The following is a 22,639-nucleotide window of genomic DNA, read 5'->3' as shown; positions in this document are numbered from 1 at the left end:
CAGCCTGGGCAATAGAGCAAGACTCTGTCTCAAAAAAAAAGGATTGTCAACCGAAAATTCTATAATAAGCAAAATCATTCAAAAACAATGAGAAACTAGGATACTCCCAGATAAATGAAAAAAAAAAAAAATTATCACTAGCAGCCTTACCCTACAAGAAATACTAAATGAAGATATTCAGGCAGAAATGAAAAGATTCTGGACAGCAACTCAAATCCACATGAAAAAATAGAAAGCAGCAGTAAAGGTATATATATATATACACAAATTTATAGTATGAATGTAATTTTCTTTGTAACTCTCTTCCCATCTAATTTAAAAGACAGCTACATTAATTTATGATGATAAAACTGTGTCGACAGGCTGATAACGTGTGTGTGTGTATATATATATATAGATATACTTTTTTTTCTTTTTCTTTTTTTTTTTTTTTTGAGATGAAATTTTGCTCTTATTGCCCACGCTGGAGTGCAGTGGTGCGATCTTGGCTCACTGCAACCTCTGGCTCCCAGGTTCAAGCAATTCTCCTGCTTCAGCCTCCCGAGTAGCTGGGATTACAGGCACCCGCCACCACACCTGGCTAATTTCTGTATTTTTAGTAGAGACGGGGTTTCATGATGCCGGCCAGGCCGGTCTGGAACTCCTGACCTCAGGTGATCTGCCTGCCTTGGCCTCCTAAAGTGCTGGGATTACAGGGGTGAGCCACTGTGCCTGGCCCTAATGTATTTTTTATCTCATTGAATGGATAAATTGGAACCATCATAAATTGCTGGTAGAAATGTAAATGCTTGGTGAAGCTGCTTTAGAATGTTTGGTAGGTCCACAGAAAATTAAAACTAGAGTTACCATATGACCCACCTGTTCCACTATTAGGTATATACCCAAGAGAAATGAAAACACATATTCATGCAAAAACTTGTACACAAATGTTCATAATGGCATTATTAATAGCTAAAATAGTGGCAGCAAGCCAAATGACCGTGAACTGAAGAATGGATAAACAAAATGTGGTATATCCATAAAATGGGATATTATATGGGTATAATAAGATATGAAGGTCTCACACAAGTTCCATACAATGTAGATAAAGAACCTAGAAAACATTAGTCTAACAGTCATTTATTATATAATTCTGTTTATATTAAATGTCCAGAAAAAGCAAATCCATATAGACAAAAAGTAGATGAGTGTCTGCCAGGGACTGGGGACATGGGGGAATGGCAATGACTGCTGGTAGGTACAAAGGTTTCCTTTGAAAGTTCTCTAAGTAGATAGTGGCGATTGATGTGGAACTTTGTGAACATATTGTTTACTTTAAAAGGGTAAACATTATGGTATGTGAATATTCAATAAAGCTATTATTAGAATAATAACAATAAAGTTCACCAAAGTAAACAGATTTTAAGTTACAAATTGTGACACCACTGAGTCTCAGGTTTTTTTGTTTGTTTGTTTTAAACAGGAGAAGTAGAATTATCTTAAACAGGATTTTACGGAATGTGGGTACATGAAAGGGTCACCTCAAAATCCAAATAGAAAATACAAAGTTCAAAACCAAACACTTGGATCTCACCTCAAAAAAGGCATAGGTCTTTACCACTGTCATCTACATCCTAAATGGCCAACATGCTTTGAAAAATGCGTTCTACAACGTAAAATCACTAGTTTTGGGTTTTAACAAGATGGGTAAGTGTCTATAAAGGAGGTAAATATGTGAGAAAACAGTAAGTGTCTATAAAGGAGGTAAATATGTGAGAAAGCATTATTTTGTCAATAATGCTTTTGATTTTGTCTATTTATCATCAGGGTGAATCAGAAGTCAAATCATTAGAAGGAATTGTAATTAACCAACCTAATTTCAAAACATAGAACGTTTTCTTAAGTAAAACTTGGCTAAGAATCAGAAGGGTGAAAGGAAAATGAGATTTCATAGCCAAAGAGATTTCCAAGAAGAAGAGAAGTGTAAAGGGAAGTAAAAATGTGCACATGCTATACTATTTTAATGCAACTTTACCAAAAATTACTTAGTTTAAGCACACCCACACAAGGAATAAATAACAAAATAATTAAATAACAAAAATGTGGCCATGGGTAGTTAATACTGCTCAGCCCAATGTTCCTTCACCTTTGTATTTCACTCAGGAAGTATACTCACTGAAGAATATCTGTGGGATTTGCCAGTGAGGACAACTACAGAAGAGTAAGAAACATTCTAAATGACAAAAGCTCATGAATTCTGAGAAAGCAAGAAAAATGCAAGTCCCAAACCACACTAAGCCTCACTCGCCCAAGGCCTACATAATCCAACAACTGACCTGGGGCATGTCCTGAAGAAGGTCCCTCACTGGACACTGGTCCTTTCCTGGAAGAGAAGACTTCCTTGTGGACACCACTCTATATAATTTTAAGTAGAACACATAACCTAAGAAGAAACGAGAAATGAAATAATTCCACCCTGAGTTGGAACAGAGGAAAGCCAGTACGTGAAAGCAATGGTTCTTGGTACGTGACTTTTAAGACCAAGAAATACAAGAACACTAAATTCTAAGAATACTGAAAATAAATACTTATCTTTTATACAGTCAGTAAGAAGGAAAGCTAGTCAAGGAAGGGAACAAGAAGATAGGTATCGGGTGCCCCTAAGGTGACGATATGGTCACTAGAAGTGTTCCAACATAAAGAGAGTCAGCACCGCCAGATAGAGAGGGTGCCGCTGAGTGCTTAATGGAGTGGGAAGACGGACAAAATGACCTCAGGGAAAGGGAGACAGGAGGCAGCAATCAAACTGGAAAAGCAGATGGACAAGAGGAAACTGAAAAAGCAGACACACAAATCCCAGACTGACAGGCAGGAAAGACCAGCTCTATTTACACTGCAGGATCTTCAAAGGGTGCAGGAACTGGTGCTGGTTGCACAGATCCCTCTGAAGGGGGGCTGCAGAGAATGATGGAGGAGTGGTGTTGCTTTGTTTTTTGTTTTGTTTAAAGTATCCACTAGTAGCTGTTTACAAAGCAGCTGGGTTTCTACCTCAAACTTGGCAAAGACTCACCCAAGATGTAGTCTCTGCAGAGGCTCTCCCTTCCAGGGCACACCAGGCCTAATGGAAAGCAGTTCCCATCCAGAAAACAGTGGGACCTAGGCACAGTGAATAGCCTTCTCCATTTCCAGCTTGCTTATCCCTATTAGTTCCCAGAACTTTGACTGGCAGCCCACGGCAGGAGTTTTTTTACTGGGGTATCCAACCATGCCAAGAGAAATAAGGCTTAAATATCTTGCTTAAACTGGGAGTTTCCCAAACAGTCAAATGAAAGACTGTACAGGGAGAGGAAAACTACTACTAACATTCTCAGGATATAGAAAACTACCACTAACATCCTCAGGATATAAAGTTAAAAATATGTTAAAAAAATATTAATGAGGCACAATATATTTTCTGAAGACAGCCAGGCCAACATTTTCACCCAACATTTTCTTCTGCTATATGACCTTGCCACTCCCCAACCAAGAAATAGTCAAATTCCCTCCCTCTTGAATTTGAGTGGCCTTATTGAGAGGTGAAGCCAGCAGGACTTCCTGGGTCGAGGATCATAAATGCACCAATCAGTGCTCCGTGTCAAGCTAGAGGATTGTAAATGCACCAATCAGCATTCTGTAAAAATGGAACAATCAGCACTGTGTAAAATGGACCAATCAGCATTCTGTAAAATGGACCGATTAGCAGGACATAGGCAGGGCCAAATAAGGGAACAAAAGCTGGCCACCCAAGCTAGCAGTGGCAACCTGCTCTGGTCCCCTTCCACGCTGTGGAAGCTTTGTTCTTTTGCTCTTCATAATAAATCTTGCTGTTGCTCACTCTTTGGGTCCGCACCACCTTTAAGAGCTGTAACACTCACCACGAAGGTCCGTGGCTTCATTCATGAAGTCAGTGAGACCACAAACTCACTGGAAAGAAGAAACTCCAGACACAGCTGAAGGAACAAACTCTGGACACACCATCTTTAAGAGCTGTAACACTCACTGCGAAGGTCTGTGGCTTTATTCTTGGTCAGCGAGACCAAGAACCCACCAGAAGGAACCAACACTGGACACATCTTGCTGACCCTGAAGGGACCATCACCAAGCAGTGAGTACCATCAGACCCCTTTTGCTTGCTATTCTGTCCTATTTTTCCTTAGAATTCGGGGGCTAAATACCAGGCACCTGTCGGCCAGTTAAAAGCGACTAGTGCGGTTGCCGGACTAAACATACGGGTGTCAAGTTTTCTGGGAAAGGGCTACCTAACAACTCCTGACTCTTCAGAGTTGGGAGCGTTGGTTTGCCTGGAAACAGCTTCTCCTTTTCCTGTACTTCCAGGCTGAGCCCAGGGTCAACAGAGAGGGAAGCCATTCAGCTCCGGGGTCCCGACAGAAAGTTGGTTGACCCTGTAGCCATGAGCGGAACTCTCCAAGTCACATCACCCAAGTGAGACTCGCCCATCTATCCTGACCCTTGCCTCCTGGGTCCTAACGCCTGTCAGACAAACTTCTTCTCGCCTCTCTTTTCCGAGGCTAGTCCTTCTTATAAAAACCACTCCCTGTCTCTGGTGCTTTTCTAGTTTCTCCTATAAGAATGATTTCTAGTATAAACTTCAGGACTCTGTTCCCTTCTTTAGGCACCCAGGCTCACCAATCAGAAAGAAATAATTTTTGCCAAAAGCCCCATGTGGGGGGTGGGGAGGGGAGACTATCTGGAATTTTAGGATCCCTCCTCAGACTAGCAGGCCTAACAAAAGCTACCCTGAAGCTAGGATATGGGGAGCCTCAGAAATTATATCCTTCCTATTCATATGATGAGAAGTGAGAACAAAAGGTGTCACTCTTCCAACCCTGGAGATCCCTTCCCTCCCTCAGGGTACGGCCCTCCACTTCATTTTGGGGGCATAACATCTTTATGGGACAGGGGTAAGGTCCCAATACTAACAGGAGAATGCTTAGGACTCTAACAGGTTTCCAAGAATGTGTTGGTAAGGGTCACTAAATCCGATTTTTCTCGGTCCTCTTTGTGGTCTAGGAGAACAGGCAAGGGTGCAGGTTTTCGAGAATGTGTTGGTAAGGGCCACTAAATCCGACCTTCCTCGGTCCTCCTTGCAGTCTAGCAGGAAAACTAGTGTTTCTGCTGCTGCGTCAGTGAGCGCAACTATTCCGTTCAGCAGGGTCCAGGGACTGTTGTGGGTTCTTGGCAGGGGGCGGGGAACAAACCAAAACCACAGGTGTTTTTTTCTTTCAGATGGGAAACACTCAGGCATCAACAGGCTCACCCTTGAAATGCATCCTAAGCCACTGGGACAATCTGACCTACAAACCATGAAAAAGAAGTGGCTTATTTTTTTCTGCACCATGGCCTGGCCCCAATATTCTCTCTCTGATGGGGAAAAATGGCCACCTGAGGGAAGTATAAATTACAATACTATCCTGCAGCTTGACCTTTTCTGTAAGAGGGAAGGCAAATGGAGTGAAATACCTTATGTCCAAGCTTTCTTTTCATTGAAGGAGAATCCACAACTATGCAAAGCTTGCAATTTACATCCCACAGGATGACCTCTCAGCTTATCTCCATATCCTAGCCTCCCTATAGCCTCCCTTCCTATTAATGATGAGCCTCCTCTAATCTCCCCTGCCCAGAAGGAAACAAGCAAAGAAATCTCCAAAGGACCACAAAAACCCCCGGGCTATCGGTTATGCCCCCTTCAAGCTGTAGAGGGAGGGGAATTTGGCCCAACTCGGGTACATGTCCCCTTCTCCCTCTCTGATTTAAACCAGATCGAGGCAGGCAGACCTGGGGAAGTTTTCAGATGATCCTGACAGGTATATAGATGTCCTACAGGGTCCAGGGCAAACCTTTGATCTCACTTGGAGAGATGTCATGCTATTGTTAGATCAAACCCTGGCCACTAATGAAAAGAATGCAGCTTTAGCTGCAGCCTGAGAGTTTGGAGATACCTGGTATCTTAGTCAAGTAAATGATAGAATGACAGATGAAGAAAGGGACAAATTCCCTACCGGTCAGCAAGATGTCCCCAATATGGATCCCCACTGGGACCTCAACTCAGATCATGGGGACTGGAGTTGTAAACATCTGCTGACCTGTGTTCTAGATGGATTAAGGAGAATTAGGAAAAAGCCCAGGAATTATTCAATGATGTCCATCACAACTCAGGGAAAGGAAGAAAATCCTTCTGCCTTCCTCAAGCAGCTACGGGAGGCCTTAAGAAAATATACTTCCCTGTCACCCAACTCCCTCGAGGATCAATTGATCCTAAAAGCTAAGTTTATTACCCAATCAGCTGCAGACATCAGGAGAAAGCTCCAAAAGCGAGTAGTGGGCCCTGAACAAAACCTGAGGCATTATTAAACCTGGCAACCTCAGTGTTCTATAATAGGGACCAAGAGGAACAGACCCAAAAGGAAAAGTGAGATCCGAGAAAGGCTGCAGCCTTAGTCATGGCCCTTCAGACAAACAAACCTTGGTGGTTCAGAGAGGACAGAAAATGGAACAGGCCAGTCACCCGGTAGGGCTTGTTATGAGTGTGGTTTGCAAGGATACTTTAAAAAAGATTGTCCAATGAGAAACAAGCTGCCCCCTGGCCCATGTCCACTATGCCGAGGAAATCACTGGAAGGTGCAAAGCTTCTCTGGGCCAGAAGACCCCAACCAGATAACCCAACAAAACGACTGAGGGTGCCTGGGGCAAGCATCAGCTCATGTCATCACCCTCACTGAGCCCCGAGTACATTTAACCACTGAGGGCCAGGAAATTGACTTCCTCCTGGACACTGGTGTGGCTTTCTCAGTGTTAATCTCCTGTCCCGGACAGCTGTCCTCAAGGTCCATTACCATCTGAGGAATCCTGGGACAGCCTGTAACCAGGTATTTCTCCCACCTCCTCAGTTGTAATTGGGAGACTTTGCTCTTTCCACATGCCTTTCTTGTTATGCCTGAAAGTCCCATACCTTTATTAGGGAGGGACATATTATCCATAGCTGGAGCTATTATCTACATGAATATGGGGAACAAGTTACCCATTTGTTGTCCCCTGCTTGAGGAGGGAATCAACCCTGAAGTCTGGGTATTGGAAGGAACAAGCTCAAGCTCCAGCCTTAAGCCTTCCCACAGGACAAAATTTCTTTTTATACATCACAGAGAGAGCAGGAATAGCTCTTGGGGTCCTTACTCAGACTCATGGGACAACCCCACAACCAGTGGCATACCTAGGTAAGGAAATTGATATAGTAGCAAAAGGCTGGCCTCACTGTTTATGGATAGTTGCGGCAGCAGCCGTCTTAGTGTCAGAGGCTATCAAAATAATACAAGGAAAGGATCTCACTGTCTGGACTACTCATGATATAAATGGCATACTAGGTGCCAAAGGAAGTTTATGGCTGTCAGACAACTGCCTGCTTAGATACCAGGCACTACTCCTTGAGGGACCGGTGCTTCAAATACGCACGTGTGCAGCCCTCAACCCTGCCACTTTTCTCCCAGAGGATGGGGAACCAGTCGAGCATGACTGCCAACAAATTACAGCCCAGAATTACGCTGCCTGAGATGATCTCTTAGAAGTCCCCTTAGCTAATCCTGACCTTAACCTATATATCGATGGATGTTCATTTGTGGAGAAAGGGATATGAAGGGCAGGTTATGCCACAGTTAGTGATGTAACAGTACTTGAAAGTAAGCCTCTTCCCCCAGGGACCAGCACCCAGTTAGCAGAACCAGTGGCACTTACCCGAGCCTTAGAACTGGGAAAGGGAAAAGCAACAAATGTGTATACAGATAGCAAGTATGCTTATCTAATCCTACATGCCCATGCTGCAATATGGAAAGAAAGGGAGTTGCTAACCTCTGGGGGAACACCCATTAAATACCACAAGGAAATCATGGAGTTATTGCACGCAGTGCAAAAACCCAAAGAGGTGGCAGTCTTACACTGCCGAAGCCATCAAAAAGGGGAAGGAGAGGAGAACAGCAGCATAAGCAGCTGGCAGAGGCAGGGAAAGACCAGCAGTAAGGAAAGAGACAAAGAGAAAGAGAGAGAGACGGGAAGAAACAGAGACAAAGAGGGAGTCAGAGAGAGAAAGAGAGAGACAGAAAGTCAAAGAGAGAGGAAGAGACAGACAAAGAGGGAGTCGGAAAGAGAGAAAGAGACAAAAAGAAGTCAAAGAGAAAGAAAGAGAGATGGAAATAGTAAAGAAAAAACAGTGTAATCTATTCCTTTAAAAGCTAGGGTAAATTAAAAACCTATAATTGATAATTGAAGATCTTCTCTGTAACCCTATAACACTCCAATACCACCTTGTTGTCAGTATAAACAAGGGTGTAGCCCAAAAGCACTGAGGACACTGACAACTCACAGCCTTCCAGTCAAAAATCCTTAACCCAGCAGGTTTCCTTACAGGGGATCTAAATCTTAACTAATTATCATACAAAGGTCTGACCAGACCTAGGAGGAACTCCCTTCAGGACAGGAGGATAGATTGTTCCTCCCAGGTGATTAAGGAAAAAAGACACAATGAGTATTCAGTAAGTGATAAGGAAACTCTTGCAGAAGCAGAGTTAGGAAAATTGCCTAATAATTGGTCTGCTCAAATGAGTGAGTTCTTTTCACTCAGCCAAACCTTAAAGTACTGACAGAATCAGAAAGGAGCCATCTATACCAATTCTAAGTTAATATGGACTGAACAAGGTTTTATTAATAGCGAAGAAAAATTAAGATCCCAAACTTACAAGATTTTCAACAAAAGTAAAGTTTGCTAAACGTTAACAGTGTAACATGTATTATCCTAACTTCTAATCTTATGGAAATCAGACCTTGTCAGTACCCCTCAAAGCTCAAGTCTGTCAGCACAGGGCCATACAATACCCCTACTTACAGGGTTAGAGATGGTCACTGCTACAGGAACCACAATATCAGGTTTATCTACTTCATTACTACTACACACTCTCAAAGAATTTTTCAGATAGTTTGCAAGAAATAAAAAATCTATCCAGTAAGGACAGTAACTACAATTCCAAATAGACTCTTTGGCAGCAGTGACTCTCCAAAACCGCTGAGGCCTAGACCTCCTCACTGCTGAGAAAGGAGGACTTTGCACTTTCTTAGGGAAAGAATGTTGCTTTTACACTAACCAGTCAGGGATAGTATGAGATGCTCCCCGGCATTTACAGGAAAAGGCTTTTGAAATCAGACAATGCCTTTCAAACTCTTATACCAACCTCTGGAGTTGGGGAACGTGACTTCTCCTCTTTCTAGGTCCCATGACAGCCATCTTGCTATTACTCACCTTCGGGCCTTGTATTTTTAACCTTGTCAAATTTGTTTCCTCTAGGATTGAGGCCATCAAGCTACAGATGGTCTTACAAATGGAACCCCAAATAAGCTCAACTAACAACTTCTACTGAGGACCCCTGGACTGACCCACTGGCCCTTTGACTGGCCTAAAGAGTTCCCCTCTGGAGGACACTACAACTGCAGGGCCCCTTCTTCACTCCTATCTGGCAGGAATTAGCTAGAGTGGTCATCGCCCAATTCCCAATAGCAGTTGGGGTGTCCTGTTTAGAGGGGAGATTGAGAGGTGAAGCCAGCTGGACTTCCTGGGTCAAGTGGGGACTTGGAGAACTTTTCTGTCTAGCTAGAGGATTGTAAAAACACCAATCAGTGCTCTGTCTAGCTAGAGTATTGTAAATGCACCAATCAGCATTCTGTAAAAATGGACCAATCAGCACTGTGTAAAATGGACCAATCAGCATTCTGTAAAATGGACCAATCAGCAGGACATGGGTGGGTCCAAATAAAGGAATAAAAGCTGGACACCTGAGCCACCAGGGGCAACCCACTGGGGTCTCCTTCCACGCTGTGGAAACTTTGTTCTTTTGCTCTTCACAATAAATCTTGCTGCTGCTCACTCTTTGGGTCCGCACCACCTTTAAGAGCTGTTAACATTCACTGCAAAGGTCTGCAGCTTCATTCTTGAAGTCAGCGAGACCAAGAACCCTCCAGAAGGAACCAACTTCAGACACATTATGATTATGGTTTGACCAATAGAGTTTAGCAGAAGAAATACTATGTCACCATCAAGGCAAGGTCATGTAAAACCATGCAGCTTCCACCCAGTTGTCTTGAAAAATGTGCTCTCTAGAGAGAAGCTCCCTTTTAGAACCAGCTTCCATGTTGTAAGAAGCCACATGGAGAGACCAGATATAGGTACCCTAGTCAACTGTTCCAGCTGAGCCCTGTTTTCAAGTCATCCCAGCCCAGATGTAAGACATGTGAGTGAAGAAGCCATCAGATGACTACAGCCCCTAGTCACTCCAGTCTTCACTGAATTCTTGACCAACAGAATGTGTGAGCAAAAAAATACAATGATATTGTTGTATCCTACTACATTTGAAGTGGTTTGCCTCATGGCAATAAATGACTAGAACAAACAGGAAACCACATAAATAGAACAACTAGCAAATAAAAAGAGCCCTTGAAAATTATTAACATGATAGCAAAAATGAAAACTCGGCCAGGTGTGGCGGCTCAAGCTGGGCACAGTGGCTCAAGCCTGTAATCCCAGAACTCTGGGAGGACGAGGCGGACAGATCACCTAAGGCAGGAGTTTGGGACCAGCATGGCCAACATGATGAAATCCTGTTTCTACTAAAAGTACAAAAATTAGCTGGGTATGGTGGTGTGTACCTGTAATCCTAGCTACCTGGGAGGCTGAGACAGGACAATCGCTTGAACCCAGGAGGAGGAGGTTGTAGTGAGCTGAGATTGTGCCATTGCACTCCACCCTGAGCAACAGAACAAGACTCCAGCTCAAAAAATAGAGAAACTCAATAGAAGGGTTGGAAGATAAACTGAGAAACACTCTCAGGGAGTTAAGCAAATAGACAAACTGAGGGATGAGAAAATAAGACAAAACATACAGTAATTTAGAGAACTAGATCAGGAGACCTACCATATGAATAACAAGAGCTCCAGAGAAAGAAAAGAGGAAGGAAGTCGTCAACTAAATAATTCAAGAGTATTTCCCAAAATGAAAGAATGGTTTCTAGATTGCAAAATCTCCTAGGGTATCAGCACAGTGGATGACAATAGACCCACACCAAGATGTATTCATTAATCATGCAATGTCAGAACAATGGGAGGAAGAATACTGCATATACTTTCAGGGGAGTGGGGAAACTAAGCCACATAAAATGGATTCAGAAGCAAAGTATCTTCACCCTTCACAAAAATCACCCACAGAAACCAGGAGACAATGGAGCAATGCCTTAAAAGTGCTAAAGAAAACAATCCCAGCTGAGAGTTCTTATAATCAGATGAACTAATCAAAGCAAGGGTAAGGCTGGGTGCGGTGGCTAATGCCTGTAAATCCCAGCATTTTGGGAGGCCGAGGCGGGTGGATTACTTGAGGTCAGGAGTTCAAGACTAGCCTGGCCAAGATGGTGAAACCCCATTTCTACTAAAAATACAAGAAGAATTAGCCGGGCATGATGGCACACACCTGTAATCCCAGTACTTGGGAAGCTGAGGCAGGAGAATCACTTGAACCTGGGAGGCAGAGGTTGCAATGAGCCAAGATTGTGCCACTGCACTCCAGCCTAAGGGACACAGCGAGACTCCATCTCAAAAAAAAAAAAAAAAGTAAGGGTAAATAAACACATATTAAGACAGGCAAGGTATCAAAATATTAACTTTTATGTACCTTTCCTTAGAAAGCTACTGGAGAATGAGTTATATTCAATAATTATTAGCCAGGTGCCATGGCTCATGCCTCTGATCCTAGCACTTTGGGAGGTGGAGGCAGGTGGATCGCCTGAGCCCAGGAATTCAAGACCAGCCTAGGCAACATGGAGAGACCCTGTCTCTACAAAAAATATGAAATTATCTGCGTGTGGTGGTGTGCACCTGTAGTCCCAGCTACTCAGGGGGCTGAGGTGGGAGAATCACCTGAGCCCAGGAGGTCAAGGCTGCAGTAAGCCATGATCGCACCACTGCACTCCAGCATAGGCAACAAGAGTGAGACCCTGTCTCAAATATATGTATGCATTATTAACGAAGAAAGGGGAGGACATAAGAATCAGAAAGGAGATCCAACCGAAGAAGAAAGAAAAGGGAAGATATCTAAAAGCATCTAGGCCATATAACAAGCCAACAGACAACCACAGCAGACTGAAACCGGTCAGAAGGCCCTGGGAGAGACATCTTCAAGAAGACAAAACTGGCTGGGCATGGTGGCTCATGCCTACATATGCATGTAAGCATAGGCACACATCTATGCATAAACAAACCGCTGATGGATAAACCTGGGTCTCCAACCTATGGCCCTTCGGCAGCAGGAAGCATCGTCTAAGTTCAGTTGGCTTCTAGTCCCAGTGAATACTTATCAATTTCACTGACTCTCCAAGGACTACTGTTCTGTGTCCCAGAGGCTGCTGTAACTGGAGCAAAATACCAACTACTGTGTTTGATGTCAAAGCCATGCCAGTATCTTGGAGGACTGTGACCCAAGTGAGGGAGCCCAAACGCCACCCAAGGTAGGTCAAGGGAAGGAGCAAGAAACAGGTAAGATCACAAGGCAAAGACCTTGCCATTCAGGGTGGAGTTCTTTCTGGCCAGTTGTACTTTCATAGCCTCATCTCATCTCAGAGTATTTGGTCTCTGTCTCCACCACAACCTTGCCCTGCTTGGAGGGTAGTCTCTGATACCTGTCTGTGACTGCCTGCAGTGAGCTGCTTAGCTCCTCTGTGGTCTCACACTGAACAAACTGCTGAGACCCTAACTGTGGCTGGCCATAAGGAACCAGCCAAGTTCTTCTGCTAAAAATTTAGATCTAGTTTTTTTAAAATTTTATTTTTATTTTTAGTAGAGATGAGGGTCTCACTACTGTGGCCAGGCTGGTCTCGAACTCCTGACCTCAAGTGATCCACCCACCTCTGCCTCCCAAAGTGCTAGGATTGTAGGCATGAGCCACTGCACCCAGCCCTATTCTTTCTTCTCTTTTGACTGCCAGAGAAGAGTTCTGTTTCTAGTTCCCCACACTTGCAGGGACTGAAGATATCTAAAAGCATACTCTGTTTAAGACAAAATGATAATAAGCAATTTTTCAAAAAACGCCAAGTCCCTCAAACACAAAGAATATAACTGAAGTAGCAGCATCAAAAATTTGAAAGTTAGAGGTAGTGATTGATAACTGACTTGGAGATCTCAGAAAGCTGAATCCTAAAGCAGGCTATGGGGAAAGCTGAGACCGTGCAATTTACAGTCCACCTTCTGCTGAAAGGTAGACTAAAATAGAGCAATGCTTTCCAAATTCTGCAGGAAAACTATTTTCAACTTGGAATTCTAAATAACCAGCCAATCTATTGGTCAAATGTGATGTAACAGAAAGGCATTTTTATACCAGCAAAGTCACACGCACCTTTCTCAGCAGGTTACTATGAGAAGTATGCCACTAAAAGATGAAATTCACCAGCAACTGTAAGAGCATTAACAACATCACTAACCTGGAGTGCTTAATATGCTCTGGAACTCTTCTAAATGGCTTACCCATATTAACACAGAATCTTCAGGAGAATGCTACATAGAAAGTATTATTTTCCAGATGAGGAAACTGAGGCATAAAGAGGTTAAATAGCTCTTCCAACGTCACATGGCTAGTAAGCAGAAGAGCTAGGCTTCAAACCCACATAATCTGGCCCCCAAGTTTGTGCTCTACTACCCATTAAGAAAAAGACAAGATCTGACCAGGCACAGTGGCTCACGCCTATAATCCCAGCACTTTGGGAGGCCGAGGCAGGCAGATCACTTGAAGTCTGGAGTTCAGGCCAGCCTGGCCAACATGGAGAAACCTCATCTCTACTGAAAATACAAAAATTAACCGGATGTGGTGGCGCGCACCTGTAATCCCAGCTACTTGGGAGGCTGAGGCAGGAGAATCACTTGAACCTGGGAGGCAGAGGTTGCAGTGAGTGAGATTGAGCCACTGCACTTCAGCCTGGGTGACAGCAGAGTGAGACTTTGTCTCAAAAAAAAAAAGGAAGAGACAGGATCCAGTAATCAAGGGACCCAATATAAATGAGAGGCAACAGAAATCCTAGGATTACAAAGAGAGATCCCAAGATGATGATTGTATGGGAGTACTAGGAAGAAACCAGTCCTTAATTAAAGCAAGTAAATAGCTCCAGAAAATACTTGAGATGAAACAGAGAACGCCTGCTGTAAATTAATGGATTTAGAAGAGATTTTGATAACTAAGGTAGAGTTCAGAATTAAATAAGTAAAATGCAGGCCAGGTGCAGTAGCTCACACCTGTAATCCCAGCACTTAGGGAGGCCGAGGCAAGCTGATCACTTGAGGTCAGGAGTTCAAGACCAGGCTGGCCAACACGGCAAAACTCTGTCTCTACTAAAAACACAAAAAATTAGCCGGGTGTGGTGGCACGTGCCTATAATCCCAGGTGCTTGGGAGGCTAAGGCAGGATAATCACTTGAACCTGGGAGGTGGAGGTTGCAGTGAGCCGAGATAGTACCACTGCACTCCAGCCTGGGTGATGGAGTGAGTACTCCATCTCCAAAAAACATAAAAGTACATATAATAAACAAACAATATGAAAAAATGCCATTAAGTGAGTACAAGTGAGTAAAATATGCCAACAAGTACGTACAATAAAAGAAATCATGGTTGGGCGCGGTGGCTCACGCCAGTAATCCCAGCACTTTGGGAGGCCAAGGTGGGCGGATCATGAGGTCAGGAGTTTGAGACCAGCCTGGCCAACATGGTGAAACCCCGTCTTTACCAAAAATACAAAAATTAGCCAGGTGTGGTGGCACGCGCCTGTAGTCCCAGCTACTCAGGAGGCTGAGGCAGGAGAATCACTTAAATCTGGGAGGCGGAGGTTGCAGTGAGCCAAAATGGTGCCACTGCACTCCAGCCTGGGTAACAGAGTGAGACTCCATCTCACAAAAAAAAAAAAAAAAAGCAATCATGGTATGCTATGCTCAGTTTATACATAGTTATAGCAATATAAACATTGAGTTGTGGTCAAACAAAAAGCATGACAATATACAGAGGGTCTCAAAACTATTTTCATAATAATACTAGGCCATTCTGCACCCTTTTCATTCCCTCTGTGTTATATACAGTGCAGTTTTCCAGGGTCTACATGATGTGTTTGTTTTCAACAGAATAAGTGCAGAAGTATCAGAATTCAGGTATTTTCTATTAAGTCAAACAGTAAAAGAGATTTGCAGAAATAGAAAAACACTGTTATTCTTCTAATTTTTCTGAAAAGATTTTCACAAGAAATTACTTATGTTAAAATAAAGGGCTTATCATTGTTATTTTCACAGAAATAATACTGAAGTTTTTTGCTCTTTTTTTTTTTTTTTTTTTAAGACAGGGTCTCACTCCGTCACCCAGTTTGTAGTACAATGTCATGATCTTGGCTCACTGCAGCCTCAAACTCCTGGGTTCAGGTGATCCTTCCACCTTAGCCTCTCAAGTAGCTGCAACCACAGGTGCACCCAGCTGTTTTTTTTTTGTAGAGATAGGGTCACACTGTGATGCCCAAGCTGGACTCAAACTTGGTCTTAAATTCCTGGCCTCAAGAAATCCTCCTGCCTTGGTGTCCCAAAGTGCTAGGATTATAGTCATGAGCCACCATGTCCAGCCTCAGTTTTACTTTCTGATAGAATATATACCAATAGATATAACCCACATAAACAAAAGCTCTTTGTGATCCTCAGTGATTTTTTTAGAGTATAAATACTGCTGAAATAAAAACGTTTTCAGGCCAGGCATGGTAGCACACACTTATGATCCCAGCTACTCGGAAGGTTGAGGCGGGAAGAACACTTGAGCCCAGGAGTTCCAGATCAGCCCGGAACAACCTGAATCAACATAGCAAGACCCCAACTCATATTTAAAAATACACACACATGACAAAAAGTTTTTCAGAATCGTTGACTTTGGGGATGAGAGACAGCCAGGAAATAAGTGCAAGTGTGGTGGAGGGTTTTGGTTGAAAGAGAATTAAACCCTCCTTAATGGTCAGGTGTGGTGGCTTGTGCCTGTTATACTAGCACTTTGGGAGGCCGAGGTTGGAGGATGGCTTGAGCCCAAGAGTTTGAGACTAGCCTAAGTAAAATGGTGAGATACCATCTCCACAAAAACAAGAAAAATTTAAAAATTAGCTGGGTGTGGTGGTGCATGCCTGTAGACCCAGCTACTCAGGAGGCTGAGATGGGAGGATCACTTGAGCCCAGGAGTTCGAGGCTGCGGTGAGCTATGATTGCACCACTGCACTCTAGATTGGGTGACAGAGAAAGACCCTGTCTCTATTTAAAAAAAAAAAAACAAAAAAAACCCCTCCTTAATAGTAGAAAGAACTTAAAGCTGAATAATTTAGAAACCATATAAGCATTATTATTTAGAGATATAAAAATATACACCTAAAGAAATCTGTAAAAAGTTGAAAATGGTTAACTTCAGGGCTATGCAGTAGAGAATGTTAGCCAGTAGTCACATGCAACTACTGAGCACTTGAAATGAGGCTAGTCTCAACAAATAATTTTTTAATTTTAATTATTTACATTTTAAAACTTGAAGCAGTATAAAATATCTTTCCCTTAAACACATTACTGTTTTGGTAGGACTGTATTTCACTTTAATGACCACATCATGTAAGATACTATTATTACATTGTGATACAAACATTAGACACATGTATCATTTCAATATTTCACTAATAACTTTTTTATATTGTTTACATATTAACATTATAAAATTTTGATATACTAAAGATAATAAAGTGTTAATTTGGCTGGATGCAGTGGCTCACATCTATAATCCCAGCACCTTGGGAAGCTGAGGCAGGAGGATCACTTGAGTCCAGGAGTTCGAGACCAGCCTGGGCAACACAGTGAGACTCCCATCTCTACCAAAAAAAAAAAAAAATTAGCCCGGTGTGGTGGCGCATGCCTGTAGTTTCAGCTACCCAGGAGGCTGAGGTGGGAGGATCACCTGAACCCAGGAGATCGAGGCTGCAAGGAGCCACGATCACACCACTGCACTCCAGCCTGGGTAAGAGAGCAAGACACTGTCTCAAAAGGAAAAAAAAAAAATTTTACTGGTACTTTTTTTTGTTTTTGAGACGGAGTCTCCCTCTGTCGCCCAGGCTAGAGTGCAGTGGCGCAATCTCGGCTCACTGCAAGCTCCGCCTCCCGGGTTCACGCCATTCTCCTGCCTCAGCCTCCCGAGTAGCTGGGACTACAGGCGCCCGCCACCACACCCGGCTAATTTTTTTTTTTTTTTTTGTATTTTTAGTAGAGAGGGGGTTTCACCGTGTTAGCCAAGATGGTGTCAATCTCCTGACCTCATGATCCGCCCGCCTTGGCCTCCCAAAGTGCTGGGATTACAGGCATGAGCCACCAAGCCCAGCCCTGATTCTTTTTTTTTAATGCTGCTATTAGAAAATTTTATTTCTCACATTATATTTCTAATGGACAACGGAGTTTTAGGGAGTAGGAAATTTGGGGGGCCATTGGGAGAAGCATGCTGTTTTTCGTAAGTACAACTCTTTGTTGGGAGGCAATTCGCCATGGGTGCCTTGCATTTCTATACATCTTGCAAGTGAGGCACTGTCTTTTTGTTCCAGATAATTTTTTCAAGGCTATTTTTATAGCAAACAGCCTAGAAAGACAGATGGTGTTTCCCTCCCTAGCAAAGGGCAAACCTTCTTACTGACAATATAATAAAGACAATGTTACCTGGGGCAAAGCACAGCATGCTTACTGCCCACTATAAAAGATTTGGCTTCTCTAAGCTAAGGGTTTCTTTCCCATAATGCAACCTACTGTTTGTAGTTATCACTTGGCCCTCTTCATACTGCCCTATGGGAATTAAGGCTCTAGCAACCTATAAGAAAAATGCTGATCTTCTGCTACTGCTTAATATAAGTCATAAATGGCACTTCACCTCTGGTCCAGGAGTCTGTGTCTTTTGCCAGGATCCATGAAAATTGCTACAGGCTTGTTAACTTTCAAGTAGGGTAAAATCTCAGACCCTTCATAGTTCTTGACACACTTGTGGAAATATCTTCTTTTTTAAATCACGTGCATTTATAACTGATTAAAATAAGAACTACATTTTTAAAAAGCCCTACAGGTAGTGATAAAATTAAGACCTATAGAGATGGCTAATCAGTTTTTATATATAACTGATACAAATCAATATTCTAAAGCAGGGGTGTCCAATCTTTTGGATTCCCTGGGCCTTATTCCCCGGAAAAAGAAGAAGTGTTTTTGGCCACACATAAAATTCACTAACACTAACAATAGCTGATTAGCTTAAAAAAAAAAATCACAAAAAAAAATCTCATGTTTTAAGAAAGTTTACAAATGTATATCAGGCAGAATTCAAAGCCATCCCAGGCTGTGAGTTGGACAAGCTTATCCTAAAGTCTTGATTAAGCAGAATGGGTACAGGAATTTCCTTTTCTCCATTCCTATTTTCTTTTTACAATTCCACTCACCATTTAATCCCATACATATATATGTATTTATTTATTTTGAGACGGAGTCTTGCTCTGTCGCCCAGGCTGGAGTGCAGTCACACAATCTCGGCTTACTGCAACCTCAGCCTCCTGAGTAGCTGGGATTACAGGCGCACGCCACCAATCTGGCTAAGTTTTGTATTTTTAGTAGAGACGGGGTTTCACCATGTTGGCCAGGCTGGTTTCGAACTCCTGGCCTCAAGCAATCCTCCCACTTTGGCCTCCCAAAGTGCTGGGATTACAAGTGTGAGACACCACGCCCAGCCTTTTTTTTTTTTTTTTTCCTGAGTAATCCTATATTAAAACATATTTTATAATTATATAAAAATTTTAAAATACATAATGAAATTTGATGCCTTCTTTCTAATTTTAAGTTAGATGAAATTAAATAAAATTAGGTTTCATCTGTGTAGTTTACATACAGAAGAAAAGGTATCAGTTCTCCATGCCTGAATTAATGACATGAAAAGTTCTATAGAATTCTTTTCTTGTAATCATTATACTACTTTGAGACAAAATGTCATTTAAATAACCCTTGCATTTCACTCATTAATGAAAATAGTATTTATTAGCACGTTAACAGAAGAAAAAGCATCCTCTCTTTCCCCATGCTCTCTCTCCCAAAGGCACACCAGGGACACACCAGCTGACAGCCTGGGGGAAGAACTGACACCTACCCTTTCTGCCTATTGACTTTGCAGGAAAGATGAAATACACCCTCAGTCTATGCCACAAAGTGGAAAACTGTAAATTCGTCAAGAGGAAAAGAAAGGATCCAAAAAGGCTTCCTCAATTACAATTGACCTGAATCTTGAAAATGGGTAAGATTTAGATATTAGAAAATAGGAGAGAAATGCATTTCCGACTTCTTTGGCTTGCTCAGTTAGGGGAAACCTGAAGCAAAGGAAGCCTGCGAGGAAGAGGAGATTGTGACATGCAATGAAAAGCAGTTTTAAAAACAAGAAGAAGGTGAGTAAGAGATAACAGCTGTTTGCCACTTAGGTTCCGAAACCATAAGGACATCCTTCCCCACTCTATTATGACACGAAATCTGTTTCTCAATACGATGAGCCACGATGACTAAATTTGTAAGCACGTCTGTGCAAACAAGGGCAAGTTTCAGTAAAGAAATGAAAAGAATAATGATAAACAGGGTCACTTTCAGTCATACACGCAAACAAAATGATTTAAATGATCTCACAGAAATGAGCCCACCTGAGAAGTAGGCTGCAGAAAAGTTTTGCAAAGGAGGAGCCACAGCAGTGGCTCCAGGGCCAGCTCCACCCTCCCCTGCGACGATCCCTCTTGTGTATAATGAGGTTTGCCTGGTAATTGTGGAAAGGCTAAAACTGTCCCCCAAAAGTAAGGAAATGGGGAAGAACCAAGACATTCTGTAAACTTTTTTTGTGAACAGTAAGTACACATACACACACACACACACACGAGACTAAAGGCCAAAACTGTTCTCATCTGATCTCTCTTTAAACACAAAATGCGCTGGGCAAAATGGCTCACACTTGTAATCCTAACGTTTTGGGAGGCCGAGGTGCTGCAGATCACTTCAGCTCAGGAGTTTGAGACCAGACTAGGCAACATGGTGAAACCCCATCTCTACCAAAAATACAAAAATTAGCCAGGCGTGGTGCACACCTGTGGTCCCAGCTACTTGGGAGTCTGAGGTGGAAGGATCACTGGAGCCTGGGAAGTCGAGGCTGCAGTGAGCTGTGATTGCACCACTGCACCCCAGGATGGGTGACAGAGCGAGAGGCTGTCTCAAAAAAATAAAAATAAACACAAAATGATATCTTGAAAGGACGAAAGAACACCCAATAACTGGCCTGGGCTAATCCTTTTCCCAAGAACCTGGAGACGATACATTAATGGAAACAAAAAAGAAAAGAAGAGGAAGGATGAAATGAGGGCACCAGCAGGGCAGACCTGATACACAAGAATGATCCTGCTGCGGGCTCCTCCTTCCCAGGCCCATCTCTTTTCTCCATCATGTTTGGCCACCATAGCGGGGCTCATGGCAAATCAGCAGGGCTTGCAGATTCTAGCTGCAGTTCAGTACCAAAGCAAGAATGAAAACAAGAAAATGTAGCGATTCAAAAAGGATTCTACAATCATGCGCTCTCAAGACGTTAATATTTGTGTTTTCAACAGCAAAAAAGTCACACTAATACCTCTGCTGTTAGTTGCAGTGCTTTCTCAATATCAATATCCTTCCAACTTCTCTTTAAATTTAAAATGTATTGCTAGAGTAATCCAGCATATAAACAGAACCAATGACAAAAACCACATGATTATCTCAATAGATGCAGAAAAAGCCTTTGACAAAATTCAACAGCCCTTCATGCTAAAAAACTCTCAATAAATTAGGTATTAATGGGACGTATCTCAAAATAATAAGAGCTATTTATGACAAACCCACAGCCAATATCATACTGAATGGGCAAAAACTGGAAGCATTCCCTTTGAAAACGGGCACAAGACAGGGATGCCCTCTCTCACCACTCTTATTCAACATGGTGTTGGAAGTTCTGGCCAGGGCAATCAGGCAGGAGAAGGAAATAAAGGGTATTCAATTAGGAAAAGAGGAAGTCAAATTGTCCCTGTTTGCAGATGACATGATTGTATATCTAGAAAACCCCATTGTCTCAGCCCAAAATCTCCTTAAGCTGATAAGCAACTTCAGCAAAGTCTCAGGATACAAAATCAAGTGCAAAAATTATAAGCATTCCTATATACCAATAACAGACAGACAGGCAAATCATGAGTGAACGCCCATTCACAATTGCTTCAAAGAGAATAAAATACCTAGGAATCCAACTTACAAGGGATGTGAAGGGCCTCTTCAAGGAGAACTACAAACCACTGCTCAATGAAATAAAAGAGGATACAAACAAATGGAAGAACATTCCATGCTCATGGATAGGAAGAATCAATATCGTGAAAATGGCCATACTGCCCAAGGTAATTTATAGATTCAATGCCATCCCCATCAAGCTACCAATGACTTTTTTTTCACAGAATTGGAAAAGACTACTTTAAAGTTCATATGGAACCAAAAAAGAGCCTGCATTGCCAAGTCAATCCTAAGCCAAAAGAACAAAGCTGGAAGCATCACGCTATGTGAATTCAAACTATACTACAAGGCTACAGTAACCAAAACAGCATGGTACTGGTACCAAAACAGAGATATAGACCAATGGAACAGAAGAGAGCCCTCAGAAATAATACTACACATCTACAACTATCTTGTCTTTGACAAACCTGACAAAAACAAGAAATGGGGAAAGGATTCCCTATTTAACAAATGGTGCTGGGAAAACTGGCTAGCCATATGTAGAAAGCTGAAACTGGATCCCTTCCTTACACCCTAAACAAAAATTAATTCAAGATGGATTAAAGACTTAAATGTTAGACCTAAAACCATAAAAACCCTAGAAGAAAACCTAGGCAATATCATTCAGGACATAGGCATGGGCAAGGACTTCATGTCTAAAACACCAAAAGCAATGGCAACAAAACCCAAAATTGACAAATGGGATCTAATTAAACTAAAGAGCTTCTGCACAGCAAAAGAAACTACCATCAGAGTGAACAGGCAACCTACAGAATGGGAGAAAATTTTGCAACCTACTCATCTGACAAAGGGCTAATATCCAGAATCTAACTCAAACAAATTTACAAGAAAAAAACAACAACCCCATCAACAAGTGGGCAAAGGATATGAACAGACACTTCTCAAAAGAAGACATTTATGCAGCCAACAGACACATGAAAAAATGCTCATCATCACTGGCCATCAAGAGAAATGCAAATCAAAACCACAATGAGATACCATCTCACACCAGTTAGAATAGCGATCATTAAAAATTCAGGAAACAACAGGTGCTGGAGAGGATGTGGAGAAATAGGAACACTTTTACACTGTTGGTGGGACTGTAAACTAGTTCAACCATTGTGGAAGTCAGTGTGGCGATTCCTCTGGGATCTAGAACTAGAAATACCATTTGACCCAGCCATCCCATTACTGGGTATATACCCAAAGGA

The 22,639-nt window shown here is 42.5% G+C and overlaps 1 protein-coding gene across 5 annotated transcripts in view; it reads right to left on the bottom strand.

Annotated features, from left to right (window-relative positions):
* GCNT1 (glucosaminyl (N-acetyl) transferase 1) overlaps positions 1-22,639 on the bottom strand; it is a 116,547-nt gene that overhangs the window by 8,794 nt on the left and 85,114 nt on the right. For 2 of the 5 annotated variants that reach the window (XM_032164323.2, XM_058445331.1), the window contains exon 2: positions 2,316-2,422. The exons of the other annotated variants lie outside the window; for them this stretch is intronic. The gene's annotated coding sequence lies outside the window, so the exon portion shown is untranslated. The remainder of the gene's footprint in view (positions 1-2,315; positions 2,423-22,639) is intronic. 5 annotated transcript variants of the gene reach the window in all.

The sequence above is a fragment of the Hylobates moloch genome, unplaced genomic scaffold (assembly GCF_009828535.3).
Source record: "Hylobates moloch isolate HMO894 unplaced genomic scaffold, HMol_V3 SCAFFOLD_10, whole genome shotgun sequence".
NCBI lineage: Eukaryota > Metazoa > Chordata > Mammalia > Primates > Hylobatidae > Hylobates > Hylobates moloch.
Note: the sequence above shows the minus strand (reverse complement) of the source record. Positions and strands in the feature narration are given on the sequence as shown.